We start from the raw sequence: 15,079 nt of genomic DNA on the forward strand, positions 1-15,079 counted from the left end.
TGGGGGTCATTCTTCCTAGTAATAAGGTAGCTTGTAGCCCCTGGGAGTGAGGAAAAACACTTGAAAAAAGAAACAGATCTTGAACTCTGGAGTAGGTTTTTGGCAGAACACCAACTCTTTTCTCATCACATTTGTCATGGCAGAATTGGGAAAAAAAATAGTGGCAATTGTCCAGGCAGTTAAAAAAAAAACACTGCCGCACAGGAAAGATGACAACAGAAGCAAAAGATCTTGATATTCTGAAATTATATGCTACAGCAATTTGAGATTTTTTCAATTTCCAGTGAGAGTTCACATGCTAAAGATGTGGATTCCATTAGGCAGAAATCTGTTGCTCATGATTAGCAAATAAGCAAACTGCAAAACATTCTTTAATGAGAAGTGAAGTCATTTGACTTCAAAACATCTGCCTTCACTGAAGTCCAAAGATTTGATTGCCAAATAAGACAAACCAAATAAGACTCAGTCTCCTGTAAGCAGAGTTGAATGTTGGAGGCCATACCACCAAAAGAGGGAGGCTTTCCCGTAGGGAGTCATTCAGAAAATTTCCTTTCTAAGCGAGGATAAAACAGAAAGTTCTAAGACACCATCAAGTTGTTCTTATGAGTCTTGTTTGACCTATTGTATTATATTATTCCAGTGCATAGAAATTCAGAGATTGGAAGATGTCTGAAATCTAGGGTCTAGGATTTCAGGTAAAAGGTTACCTGGAGGTTGACATTACTCAGAATGCAAAGCAGTAAGCTCTATCTCTTCGTTACAATATATTTTAAAGTAGCATAAGGTAAACTAATCTTGCCTAATGCAAACAACACTTCCAAAGTTCCAAATGACATTTCAGATTGCCTGATATTATAAGTGATTAGTTTATCAAGATCTCTGATCTTCAGACAGTGACAGCATCTAGGCAGGTTGCTTCAGCCATCTTCCTTCAAGACAGTTTGCAAACATAATGAAGAGCGCACTGCAATCTGTCTCCTTTTACCATTTCTCTTTTGCAGAAAGAAAAGTAAAGTTACTGAGGAATGGCAGCTGGTTTTAACTAGTTTGTCAGCAAGGGAACCCACTAAAATCAATATATCAGCTGGATTTTATACTATTTAGCATTATTGGCTCTGATAAAGCTAATTAGAAACAGTTCCTTATGAAATCAGTAAAAGAAGGTAATTATAACTAGTTTACTTCCCATTCATTAAATAAAAAGACATAACTAACTGCTAGGCTGGTTTAATCGCAGGACTGAAGGAAAAGCTTCTCAAGATCATTTTTTTCTGCACAGAATAAAGTAATCTCTGTTTTTATAGAATTGGTTTAAAGTGAGATTATTAAAGGAAAGTAGATTAACTTTCCTCAAAACGTTCAAGATATCCTAACTTCTAATTTTTATGCTCATATGAATCCTGTCTAGTAGGTTATGTTGAGAGGCAATTATGAGTCAGGAAACTCATGAGGAAGTGGTGATTTGATTCTTGCTTTTATAACCTTAGTTTAGTACTCTTCTACATTGTTTAAATTCTGCAAACACATTACACAATATGCAATCATTTCTAAGAGTTAAGTATTTGGGAACCAAAACTTTAATCTTTGGATATATATATCAATCTATTTAGAAAGAGAGAGAATGTACAAAACTTATGTATTGGCCAAAGGTTCCCTCCTATAAGAATAGGCCATTATGGCCAGTGTTCTCATGGTTGCTTCCTTTTTTGCAGTAATTTGTCTTTTGAGGTGAGAATGTCTTCCACCATCATGATCTAAAAATATGGCAATTCTGAAGGGCCCTTGGCAAAGAAGTTGGAACCATCAGCACTGATATTATTGGGGAGGAATTATAATGATGATGATGATGATGATGATGATGATGTAATTGTTTTAATTTTTGTATCTATTTAGCACCTAGAATTAATAGGCTGAAGCTGTAGACAAATTAAATAAATGGATATGTACTGAACCTGGAATTCTAAATTGATTTTTGGCAATGTGCAGATGTCCTTAATTTCATTTAAACAACAGAATATTATTTTTTAGAAGCTGTTCCAGCAAGGCTTTACAGAAACAATATAGTTGTTTTATAAAATGCTTTTCACAATTAGAGGTGCAAACTAATACTAGACTTGTATTATCCCAATATAGGTCATAACAGCAGGTTTATTTCTTTTTATTTTACTGCTTCCTTGCTTGTATTCTACTAGAATCAAGAAGAAACTCTTCCTATTGATATCATTTATGTTGCATGATACGTTTGTTTGAGGTTACCAAAAAATCTGTAATCTATAATCAAAGAACAAGCAAGTGAAAGATACTCTCTCAATATAACCCACTTTTGGGAAATCCATCTCAATCAATGTTTTGTTGTGATTGCAGTGATAAATATTTGTATCTAAAGCTTGAAAGTACTTCCTTCTTCCAAAAGCAAAAGGTGAGCTGTTCTGGTTCAAATGTTCATGTCAATTTTTAAGCCTTGGAGAGTCTTGAATCCTAAGCTCAGGTCCTTAGATATTGGTATCTATGGTTGGGTGCACTTCTGGGAGTTGAAGTCCTCCAGGCTTAAAGTTGCCAAGGTTGGAGACCCCTGTTCTAGTAGAAGGCTTAAGTCTCCTCAGTAGAGTCCCCCCAGATATCAATTGACAGGCTGGTCCTAAGGGCTCATTTAAATGTGTGTTTTTTTAAAAAAATAAACTCCAAACATCAACTTTATATATCTTGCTTTTCCAGATAAGTACTTTTAAAGAGCCTTTGACATCATATCATATAATATTTCCAATTTAAGAGAATATATGTAACTCAGACTAGAAATAGCTTCAGAATTTAATATGTGAATTAAAATATTCCAATGCTGCAGTATAATAAATACATAGTTGCTTAATGTAAGTGCATTTCAAATACTCATGATCTTTTTAATTTTTTTCTGAAAAAAATGTATATATAGCACATGTGAATGTAACAAATTGATAAGAAAACTTGTGACATATTAAAGCAAATCTTGATAGAACATGAAATTTGATTTCATAGACTAAGGAATATTAGACTAAAAAAACGACTAAAGTTTATGAGAAATTAAAGTGCTTAAAGCAATCAGGGACAAAATAGAAAAAAAATATTAAAGAACAACAATTATTTTCCAATTATATCTATGGGTCTTTTAAAAATTGTACTTTACACATATAGAAAAGTGGAATTGCATAAATTTGCCCTGTCGTGTTGCCGCCAGACCAACTGAATATTGATGTAGGTATTATTTGTACATTATGTTGTAGGGAGTTCACAGAACAAGCCAAGTTCCTATTGTGCACAGTAAAAATGTATTAAAAATCAACTGTTTTCCGAATGGTACATAAATCAGATTGAATATTTAGGATTCTATATATGAAATATTGAAATAACATAACTAATTGCAGAATTGTACTCTACAGTATGAAATGATATGATAGGATGTTCTTTCCCAATCTGAAACTCTCAATATGTTTTGAACTACAAAACTCATTTTCCCTGTATGCTGTTGCTGATGAATATAACTTATCCTTCATAAAACATTGATTCATATATGCGCTTTGCTTTCATGCAATGGGAACACTTCTTATAAATATCCTGGTACAGCCATGTGGAAAGCACAATTACTTAATAATTTTATGGAGACTACCTTGTAAGTATAATGCTTTATACGAAACAAGTTATTTACCTAAAATGCCAGGAGAAGAGCTGGGACCTAATGACATCTAGGCTTGACCGGAACATAGAAAGCAGCCAAAATTCAATGGAAAATAAAGGAAAAATATTCTAGCCCAGTGAAAGGCAGGTATATGAAAAGAAAGACAATAATACATCAGATAAAATCCAGATTTTTCATTTCCTCAGGTTGCTTCAAAGATTCAATGTTTCCTAGCTTACCTGGTCTGTAGTCCCACTCCGTTCTTGGCTTTCTGACACTGGATTTGATCTTTGCACTTTAGCCTTTGGGATTGGATCCTGTAGGGCAGTGTCCTCAACCTTTCCAGCCCTGCAGACTGGCAGTGGTGGTGGTGGTAGAAATTGGTGGTGGGGGAAAGTTTTATGTGCATGGGTGCCACTTACATAACATGGTTCCCAAAGGGATGTGGAGTTGGGGACCCCTACTTTAGGGCATCCTTTCCACTTTGTGTTTATCCACCTAGGCAGACCAAATGCTACATTTTGATACTTGGTACATAGTTTAAAGCAAAGACTTTTAAAAGTCAGCCTCAACTTTCAAATTACTGCTAACTTTCTGATATTATCCAATGGCTATTTTGTCTTACTTCCAGAGATGTTGCATTTCAACATGTCTAGGGTACCTAACATGCACAACACACAAGAGAACAACAACAGTTCATTTCTCTCTCTAATAAAGCAGCTATTCCATGCAACCAGAATGAACATTTATATTTGACCATAACATATTGTTAACATAAATATAATAACACTAAATACATAATAGCTCCTGTGACCACAGCTGTTTTCAATTATAGCAGGTATGGTAACAATAATTCTGCAATCCCTATCAATCAGTGTTACATACCAGTATCAGGCAAGGCAAGCAAAGCAACAAGAAGGTGAAAAGTTCAGACATAAGTACATTTCAGTCATAAGCATCTAATGGCTGATTTAAGTATGGGCCCAATCTTAAATCTGGCTAAGGCTAATAATTGTTATTGTTATAGCCCAGCAACAGCCTGTGCTGCGTTCTAATTGGTCGGGTGAAGCACAGCCTGTGATTGGTGGTTGTAATGACAGTTAAATGACAGTTGGTACCTGAGAGTATAAATACTGGGACAGTTGTAACGGATTTCTGAATCGCTTGTCATCTTGTCATCTGGTACTAATAAACATCATTACTCTCATGATCCATGGCTCCTGCGTTCCTTTCACCCCAATCTTTAAAAGTTATAGTCTAAAGCACCTGAAGATTTTGGGAATGTTGGGAAAAGGATCCAGAGAGTAGAGCAGAAGAAACAGTAGAACATCAAAAGAAACAGTAGTATCAACTTTTTGGTTGAAAGTACTGACCCCTGTTTGAATTTAGTTAGGACTAGAAGAATCTAATGTCAGGATTTGATTAATGGGTTAAGATCAGAATGGGTACAATTGAACTTGACCAGAATTTCTGCATCTCAACCTTTCCTAACCTGGTATGGAACTTTCAAATTCCATAATCCCCTAGTTAACATAGGTAACAGCGCTCTGTGATGTCATGTTGGCCACATGACTATGGAAATGTCTGGCTCAGTGGCCTTGAAAGAGAGATGAGCACCATTCCCTATAATTGGCATTGACCAGCAGAATAAAAACCAAAGAGGACTCATAACATAGTCAGCATAGTATAATATGATAACAGAGTTGGAAGGGACCTTGGAGGTCTTCTAGTCCAACCCCCTGCTTAGGCAGGAAACCCTACACCACTTCAGACAAATGGTTATCCAACATCAATAGTCATTTGGTCATGCTTGGAATTTGGAATAACAGAGCTCTTCTACCCTTCCATCATCACTCCTACAGTGATGATGAATGAGCTGTTGCCACTGCAGCCTATGAAGAAAGACATTCAGGGAACTAGCCATGAGATAGAATGAGGTGCTGTAGGGTATCACTTCCAGATTCTCAAATTTGACTGTAAACATGTTATCAGACATAACAAATAGATAATTATAATCTCATATTCACCAAAGAGCAACAATCCAATCCATACCAAAAAGAAAAAAAAACTGAAGTGAAATTTAGTTACATTCTCCAAAGTTTGTTTAGTAGTCAGATTTTCATACAGATTTTAATCATAATCAAAATTTAATAATATGTTCTGTTCTGTTAAATACTATTATTGGATGATGTGTATGCACCATCTCAGCAAAATAGTTCCAAATCAAGAACATATGGGCCAAAGTAGAAGTTTACTTAACCAATTTTATGACTATTTATCCTCCTCCTTATATAATATTCTGCTAATTTCAATATAAGAGTGGGGGTAATTGACTTTTTCCCCTCAGTCTTGCAAATAAACCCAGAATTAGATATAATCACTCTTTTATTTTATTTTTTAACAGATTAAGTTTGTGTTTCTTGAATAGACTAGTAGATTAGATCCACCCCTTGAAATCCAGAACTGCAAGACATACAAAGTAAGTGTCCAATAGTGTTAGTTTTTGGTTATTATTTTGTTTACTATATAACATTTGAAAAGTATAAGCAAAAAACAATGAAGTATCTTCTCCCGAAGCATGAAATCTTAGCAACAGAAGAGTTAATATTTAATTTAGTTTAGAGAATTTGTATATCTTTCTTTTTTGTATATTTTATTTGTATATTTGGGAAAATGCCACAAAGAAGTTAGAGTACAATTGTTATCTATTAGGAAAAGAGGACAAGAGGCAGTTGGCTTAAAGAGCAGGAATGTGGGCTAAGATTAGAAACCAGTCAGAATTCTTTACTGTAATAATAGCTGTCTTAAGGAAGCAGTGGAATCAATTTCCTTGCAGATGTTTAAGAGGACAAGTAAACACTTGTTAGGGGTCATGTGGGTACAGCAAATTCAGTCTATGAAGATTGGTCTAGATCAGGGAAGGATAACTGATAGGATCTTATCCTAGGAGTTATTTGCTTAGATCTACACAAAGTTGTGATTCTTAATAGTGTAAAAATGCATCTATGCCTTTTATATTAGATTGCTGAAATAAAGAAAACTGTGGGTGGATTTCTGTGCATAAAACAAAGAGACACCTAGTTCTGATACTGAAAATTTATCCCTGTTGTTTTATTCTAAAGTTAATAAGTTTTATAGACAATAAGAGCAATGTGCAGGGTCTAATGTCTAATATTTAAATGGCTCCTGGATTTCAAATGCAAATGGTTTGGTTGAATTCGTGGTTTACCAGGATTTATATGATAAACCTGCACTGGAATAAACATTTTACTATTATCTCCGTTATTATACAATCATTTCATTGGGGAAATGGTTTCATTATCTATATATGTTGCTCATTGTAAGGTATCCACAAGACTGTCACTTAAATTTCAATAACTCTTTTTCATGCCCAATTACCAAAAAGATCCTCCTTCCACTTTCCTTCCTTCCCTCTCCTATCAGTGATTACCTTTTTGTATTTTAACCTTGTGTACCAATAAGTTTCAATAGTCTTAATCAACTAACCTCATACCTGACCATTGATTTATTGCTTAGTGCAGGTCAGCCTGACCTTATGTAACTAATGGCACAACTGAAGAATATTAATTTTAATACAAAGTAAAACTTTCCTTCTGAGTTTTTTCAGGAATGCCTTCCATTGATCTGATTTGATTTGACACATTTGATTATGACAGTTCAACTGATTTTTAAAAGATTTTTAAAAGATTAAAACAATGTTTTAAAATATCTTTATTTAAAATATATCAAAATGCTTTTATATTGCCTCCATCAGTACCCACCACATATAAATCTTACTAGATGTTATTTTAAGACATTTTGTATTTCTCAAATGAAACCGTTATGTCAGACATCTCCAGTACTTTTTGATAATTTATTATGTAAATAGCCGTTAGTATCAGAATTAACCCAGGCAAATTATTTTTCCTACAATAATTGTTCAAACATATTAAATGTTTGATACAGATGTATAAAATTATTTTTCTACCAGTGATCCTTAGACACAGCTGTATGTGTATTGCTCAATAGCTCCATATATTCATGTTGGAATTCCTCTTATTTTGTGTTTTGTGTGACTGATTAACTGCTCTATGATCCAAATTAATTGGAAATAGCTCTTCATCCTCTTTACCATTTCTGTGCATTTGCTAAAACAGATGTCAGGAAGTAGATGTTCTGGTGTAAGAGAAATAGTCATAATTAAAGCCAGAAGTCTTTTATGACTAAAACTTGAACTTGACGATTTTTTAATTGCAATCCTCATATCACAGTGTAAGAGTAACAAAAAAATACAAGCCATTAACAAAACAAAGCAGGAGAACCACACCCCCACCCAAATCCTCCATCTGACTCATTGCATTTCTAGAGACTAGAAGAAGAGATTTCACTAAAATTCATTAACATAAAATCCATAGGAAATGACCAGCAATCATGCCTACTAACATGTGGTCAGAATAACAGAACAGTTGCTGTCGTTATATATTATAATTTGTTTTGTGTTTTGTTTCTTTGACGCAGAGTTGTTCTTCACTAGGGGTTACTCTTAGCAACTGTCTGGATTAATCCCTGCAATTTTTTTCACAACATTTTTGGAAGTGGTTTGACATTGCTCCCTTCCTAGGATTGATAGAGAATGTCTGCCTCAAGGTCACACCACTAGCTTCGTGCCTAATGTGGCACTATAACTCATGGTCTCCTAGTTTCTAAACTGGTGTCTTAACCACTACACCATAATGGCTTGCAATTACATATTAACATCATACAAATCTCCTTCCAGCACTGACTGGCAGCATCGTCCAATTCTGCACAATGGCCATAACTCTGGATGGAAAAAGACAGGTTTTCAAAGAAACGATTTAGAGAGCCTGCATGCCTACAAGCTCCTTTCAAGATCTATCTGGACCAGTGGTAAAATTCAAAAAATTTCCTTACTGGTTCTGTGGGTGTGGCTTGGTGGGCTTGGCTTGGTCATGTGACCAGATGGGCATGGCTTGATGGTCATGGCTAAACAACTGACTGACACACAATATAAAAGCAGCTGGACTTCATACAAAATGTCACCTGCAGCAAGCAGGAACCTCACAGAGTCACAGAGAGCTCAAAAACCAACTATCACACTTTACACCCAAAGTGACACAAAAGCTACACAACTGACTCATACACACAGTAAAAACACACAAAATGGCCCCTGCAACAAGCAGGAGCCTCACAGACAATCAGGCACAGCTGATTGTTGGAACTTTATCTTTTTTTTTAACTTTTAAAGCATTTTTTTTACTATTGATTCAGGCGAACTGGCCTGAAACGGTAGCATTTCACCCCTGATCTGAAGACTGTTCTCTATGTTAAGTGCCAACTTCTTCCAGTCTTGACTCATGCCCATTTGGTTTCTTAACTTATCAGCCAGCATAGACAAGAAAATAGCAAGGGTACTTTTTTATGAAAAGCTAATAATGGTCTTCCAGAGAAGTCTTTATTTTTTTACTTCTAGCTCTTGATTGGAGATGCATGAGGGGCCAGCAAGTGTCTGTACCTTTATTAGTCACTCTTTCTGTAATGTTTGTTTCCTGGTGCAACATGCCCTCTTTTTGCTTATACACTGGTATTGATTTTAGAGGCAAGGAAAAAAATCCTTTGCTGATGGGTTGGCATTCCTGGACACATTTGATAGCAAATATGCCAGTGATGTTAAGGCAGAAAATCTTATAGCTCAAATGATGCCCGAATATCAAAAGGTTTAGGCCCATCCCTCATCGAAGCTCCTGGATAACAATGACAGGAGGTGTCTGTGCACCAGAAGGAAAAGCTTACAAAGAGTGCCTGCCTTTGGAAAGAGAAGCCCCTGTTAGCAGCCGGAAGCATTGGTGCTGAAAGCAATCACTGGTGTCAAGAACTTTCTGAGCTGAGTGCTGCAGCTGGTGGCAATAAATAGCATTCTAATAAAGGGGGATGTTCAACTCATGACATAAGCGAATACTGTTTCAACCACAAAAAGTAATTTATGGAGCTGCATATGCCTGAAATGGATTTTCTTCCCTGTCTCCTTTCACAGTTGCACATTAAAAAATGGCTTAAGATTTCAGAGGCTGAGAAAGACCCACATTTTAAATGAAATAAAAAAATAAAAAGTGTCCTTCTTTTTTAAGAGATACTATGATACCTGGTGTCTTTAGAGCTTCAGGTGCCATTCTCATTGTTAATATTTTACACATTGCACAATGGTAGTTTCTTTTCTTTTTTTTTACTTTTTCCCACCAGGATTGTTAAAAACTCTCCTAGAGCTTGCTCAACAACCATCATGTTTGTCTGCCTGTTTTCCTTCCTTCCCTTCTCTAACAATAACTTCCACATGCATATTAAAGCATTTCCACTCAAAACTGGCCATTTGATGCAAAGGAGGCAATGATCTGGAGCAGAAGCACTGCAAGAGAGAGCAGGCAACTGGCAACATGATTTCATTCATTCACAGCACCGTCCAATATATATTTACTTAGCAGGAAATCCCACTGAGTTAACTTGAGCTCACTACTGAGTTCAGTGGGGCTTACAAATAAATAGGCCTTGGATTGCAAGCACAGCACATTTATGGCAGGGAACTACAGTACTCACTAGCCTCTGCCAGCAAGGCTAAAGGACGGAGATTCTGGCATCTGCAGTCCCAAGCTTTTGAGGTCTCCTGTTGGTAGTCTCCCTTCCTTTCTTCTGCCATGGAAATCAAGGAGAGTCACAGGGCCAGGCTGCTGCTATCTGGACATCACACCTGCTTAGCTTTAACCAAGTGGCTTAATCATATACTCTCAGACCAGAATCTAAATGCAGGCAAAGCCAAACCCGTTTGACCTATTAACTCATTGACTTCTCCACAGTAAACAAGTTACTAGTTTTGACAGACTCAGTGGTTGACTTAAATGTACACTGCTGTTTTTTGTTATGCCTTATATTTATTCCATATGTTTGTTCTCTTTCATAATTATTGTGAAATACAGCCATTTCACATACTGTATCGTACCCCACTGGGATAAACATTGTGAACATGGTACCAAAGGAATTTTCCTTGGATTTAAAGTTTTCTCCTACTGCTGAAAATGAGGATGGGGGAGAGCTTTTCCATTCAGCCATGGAGCAACCCCACTTCCTACTGAGCATATAACCCTTTCAAATCACAGCACAAAGAAAGACCAATTTTGTTTCTGCTGGGTGATCTGGATATGCAAATTAGTGACAGTGTGAGCTTTAAGACTGTATTTGAGATGGTCTTCTGCCATCTTCAAAATCCGAGCATGGGCTCATCTCATATTTGAATTGGATTAGAGGAAGGATTCCTGCCTGCTTGTGTGATACTTCAAAGTAAATTCCAATAACATTTGAAAATAAAGAAGTAGTATTGCCCAGTCACATAGTTGAGTTCTAAATAAAACTTTCAATATTTCTCACTTTAAAAGAAATAGCACTTAGACTTATATACCACTTCACAGTGCTTTACAGCTCACTCTAAGAGTTTACAGTGTTAGCATTTCCCCCAACAGTTTGGGTCCTCATATTTAATATATTAAACATTGTGTACAATATTTGATGTCAAAATTCCAAACAATTTAGTCTGGAGTAGACCCAGTGGTAAACATTAAAGGATAGTAAGCCTTCCTTAATCTGATATTCTTGTTGGAAGAAAAATCCATCTGGTTAAGTTCCAATCTGGGAGAACAGCGCTGGAGATAAAATAGAGGCTGGAGGCTGATTGGAAAGAAAGGTTCCATTTATTGATTAAGCAAAACCACCAACCACATGTGATTTTGGAACAGCTGACAAAATGGAATTGAGAGTGGGTGGGTTTTTATATCTTCTTTGGGCTCTGTATTTGAACTTCCTGTTTCTGTACAAGAACATATCTTTTAATATTTTGTTGGCCCTTGTTGTCAGATTCCTATGAGGTCATGGCTGGCTCTATAGGCAAAAGGGGAAATACAAATCCTAGGTGTTTTGTCAACCTTTTGTTTATTGCTTATCTGTGTTTCTGTCTTGACTCAGTCTTTCTGAATGGATTACCAAATCTACATTTCTAAAAACTGACCACCTCAGTTTCTTCTTGGGACAGAGAAATTGGGGCTGGTTTCTGCCTCCCTTAAGATTTTTCCTACTTCTCCTTTAGGGGAAATCTTCTATCTTGCCTTTCTAATACAAGAAAATACTTTTAATAGTAATTTATGCACCCAACGATAAACAAGATGACTTTTATAGAAAACTACACAGGAAAATAATTGATTTGGAATATGCAAATATTTGCATGATGGGAGATTTCAATGGAATTGTTGACCAGAATAAAGATTACAAAACATAAAAAACAACAAAGTTAAACAGAAAACCACTGCCAAAATCCTTTTTTAAAATGATGGATGAAGTAGATCTAAAAGATGTTTGGAGAGAAAGAAACCCCACTAAAAAACAATGTACTTTTTATTCAAATAGACATTTATCCTGCTCTAGAATTGATATGATATGGGTCACAACAGAATTGATTTGTGACGTACAGGAAATTGAGATTGAAACAAATATTTGGGCAGATAATCCATTGACAATTAAATGGAAAGGACAAAGAGAAAGATCTAGATGGACGTTAAACAACACTTTATTAAAAGAGAAAGAATTTGCACAGAAAATGGAAAAGGAATTGGCCTTCTTTTTTAAAGTAAATAGAAAAGAAGATATTTCAATGTAGAACCTCTGGGATACAATGAAGGCCTACGCCAGAGGTTTGATAATAGACTATACAAGGAAGAGAAACATAAAAAAGAGACAAATGTTTAAAGAGCTAGACAATGACTATAAGGATCTTGAAAAAGAACTACAGAAACCCCCACAAAAAAGACATTAAAACAAAAATGGATATGATTAAGCACAGAATGGGGTTAATGGAAAAGGAGAAACTAGCTCAAAAAATTAGGGGCACTAAACAGAACTATTTTGAAAATGCAAACAAACCAGGCAGATGGTTGTCGTATAAATTGAGAAAAGCGAGAGAATCTAAGAAGATATTATAATTAATAGATGGCCAAGGTCAAATTTACTATGGAAATGAAGAAAAAAAGAAAATTATACAAGAGTATTATGGTAAACTATATGAGCAATAGAATATAGAAGAGACAGGATCAAGACAATATTTGCAGGAAGCCAATTTACCTCAGATTCCTAAAGGAACTGTAACAATGCTAGAAGGCAAAATAACTATGATGGAGCGAATGGAAGCACTCAAAAACATAAAAATGGAAAGGCTCCTGGATCAGATGGGCTACCAGTTGAATTTTATAAGATTCTGCAGGATTCCTTGTTGCTTCCACTGCTAGAGGTCATGAATGAGGTGATGTTAGAGAGGAGGATACCTAAATCCTGGTCAGTAGCATCTATAACACTTATCAAATGAGGAGGCTGATCTATTACAAATTAAGAACTCTAGATCCATTTCTTTGCTAAATGCAGATTACAAATTGTTTGCTTCAATACTGGCAGAACGACTCAAAAACATTCTTAAACAGTTTTATTCATTCTGATCAAATTGGATTTCTACCAAAGAGACAAATTAAAGACAATATGAAAATAATTCTAGACACTCTGGAATATTATGAGGCACCCCGAAAAGCAAATGGCTTTGATGTTCTTAGACACACAGAAAGCATTTGACAATGTGAATTGGTGTTTTATGTTGTTACAACTGGAACAGATGGTTTTTGGTAAGAAATTTACCCAAACCATACAAACTATATATCACAAGCAATCAGCAAAGATAATGACAAATGGAGAGTTGACAGATTCTATTCAAATAAAGAAAGGGACAAGACAAGGTTGCCCATTATCACCTCTACTTTTTGTCTTAACATTAGAAGTTTTAAATAGAAATATTAGAGAAGAAAAGGAAATAAAAGGAATGAAAATTAAAAAGGAAGAATATAAATTACAAGCATTTGCAGATGATTTGGTTTTCATTCTAAAAGACCCGTTGGAAACAGCTCCCAAACTAATAGAAAAAATAGAGGAATATGTAAAAATAGCAGGATTGAAAATAAATAAAGATAAAATGAAGATCTTGACAAAGAATATATCAACAGTAGTTGCCCCGACCCTTTGGAACGAACTCCCCGTGGAGATTCGTACCCTCACCACCATCCAGGCCTTCTGCACAGCCCTCAAGAACTGGCTAGCCCGTCAGGCCTGGGGACAAGGATAGCTGCCCCTCCCGAATGATGAATGTATGTTGCTTATTACTTTTATTATATGTGTCTATGTTACTGTTTGTACTTCCCCTCCCTGATTTTATGTGAGCCGCCCTGAGTCCCCTCAGGGAAAAGGGCGGCCTACAAATGTTAATAAAATCAAAATCAAATCAAAATCAAATCAAAATCAACAAGACGAAAGGAAGAATTAGCAGAAACTTTGGAGATGCAAGTCACAAACAAGGCTAAATACTTGTACTTAAAGAGAACAATTATTATAAACTTAAATGACAGATTGCAAAAGATCTGAAGAACTGGGAAAATTTACAACTATCAATGATAGGGAGAATATCTACAATTAAAATGAACATTTTACCTAGAATCCTATATTTGTTCCAGAAAATTCCAGTCAGATTAGGAAAAGAATATTTTGATGATCTAAAGAAAATAGTGAAATCACTACAAGATGCAGGAATAAGACGAGGAATGGGCTTGCCCAATTGGGAATTATATTATCAGGCAGCAAGTTTGATGTGGCTTAAAGAATGGATAACACTAAGGAACTCTAGACTACTGACTGTAGAAGGTCATGACGTATTGTTGGGATGGCATGCTTTTTATGGTATAAGGGAACTAAAACACAGGGGTATTTCAGAAGACATTACTTAAGGGAGGCATTGCTATTAAACTGGGAAAAGATCAAAAAGCAATATTATTTAAAAATTCCAGTCTGGCTATCAACTATTGAAGCTTTTTCATACTCAATAATATACAAAAAGGAACAAACAGTTAGATATGGTGAAATATTGAATGCAGAGGGTGAACTTAAATCTAAGCAAGAGTTGAAACAGGAAGGAATAAGGATGAATTGGTTTTCATATGTGCAAATACAATCTAGATATGATAAAGAACGTAAAGAGGAAGGTTTTTATGATAAAATGACTGAGCTAGATAAAATTTGAACAGGTACTGATGAAAAAGTAATCAAAAAATTATATGGACACTTATTAGAGGTTAAGCTAGAAGAAGAACAAGTCAAACAACCTATGATAGCTTGGGGGGAAAACTTCGGCATGGGATTGAACTAGAAAAGTGGCAGAAATTGTGGTCTCAAAATTATAAAATGACAGCACATAAGGAAAATTTGTATAAGATGTTTTACAGGTGGCATTTATCCCCGACGAGAATAGCAAGCATGTTCAAGAAGAAACCTGAAAAGTGCTGGAAA

This window comes from Thamnophis elegans, chromosome 1 (assembly GCF_009769535.1).
Source record: "Thamnophis elegans isolate rThaEle1 chromosome 1, rThaEle1.pri, whole genome shotgun sequence".
Taxonomy (NCBI): Eukaryota; Metazoa; Chordata; class Lepidosauria; order Squamata; family Colubridae; genus Thamnophis; species Thamnophis elegans.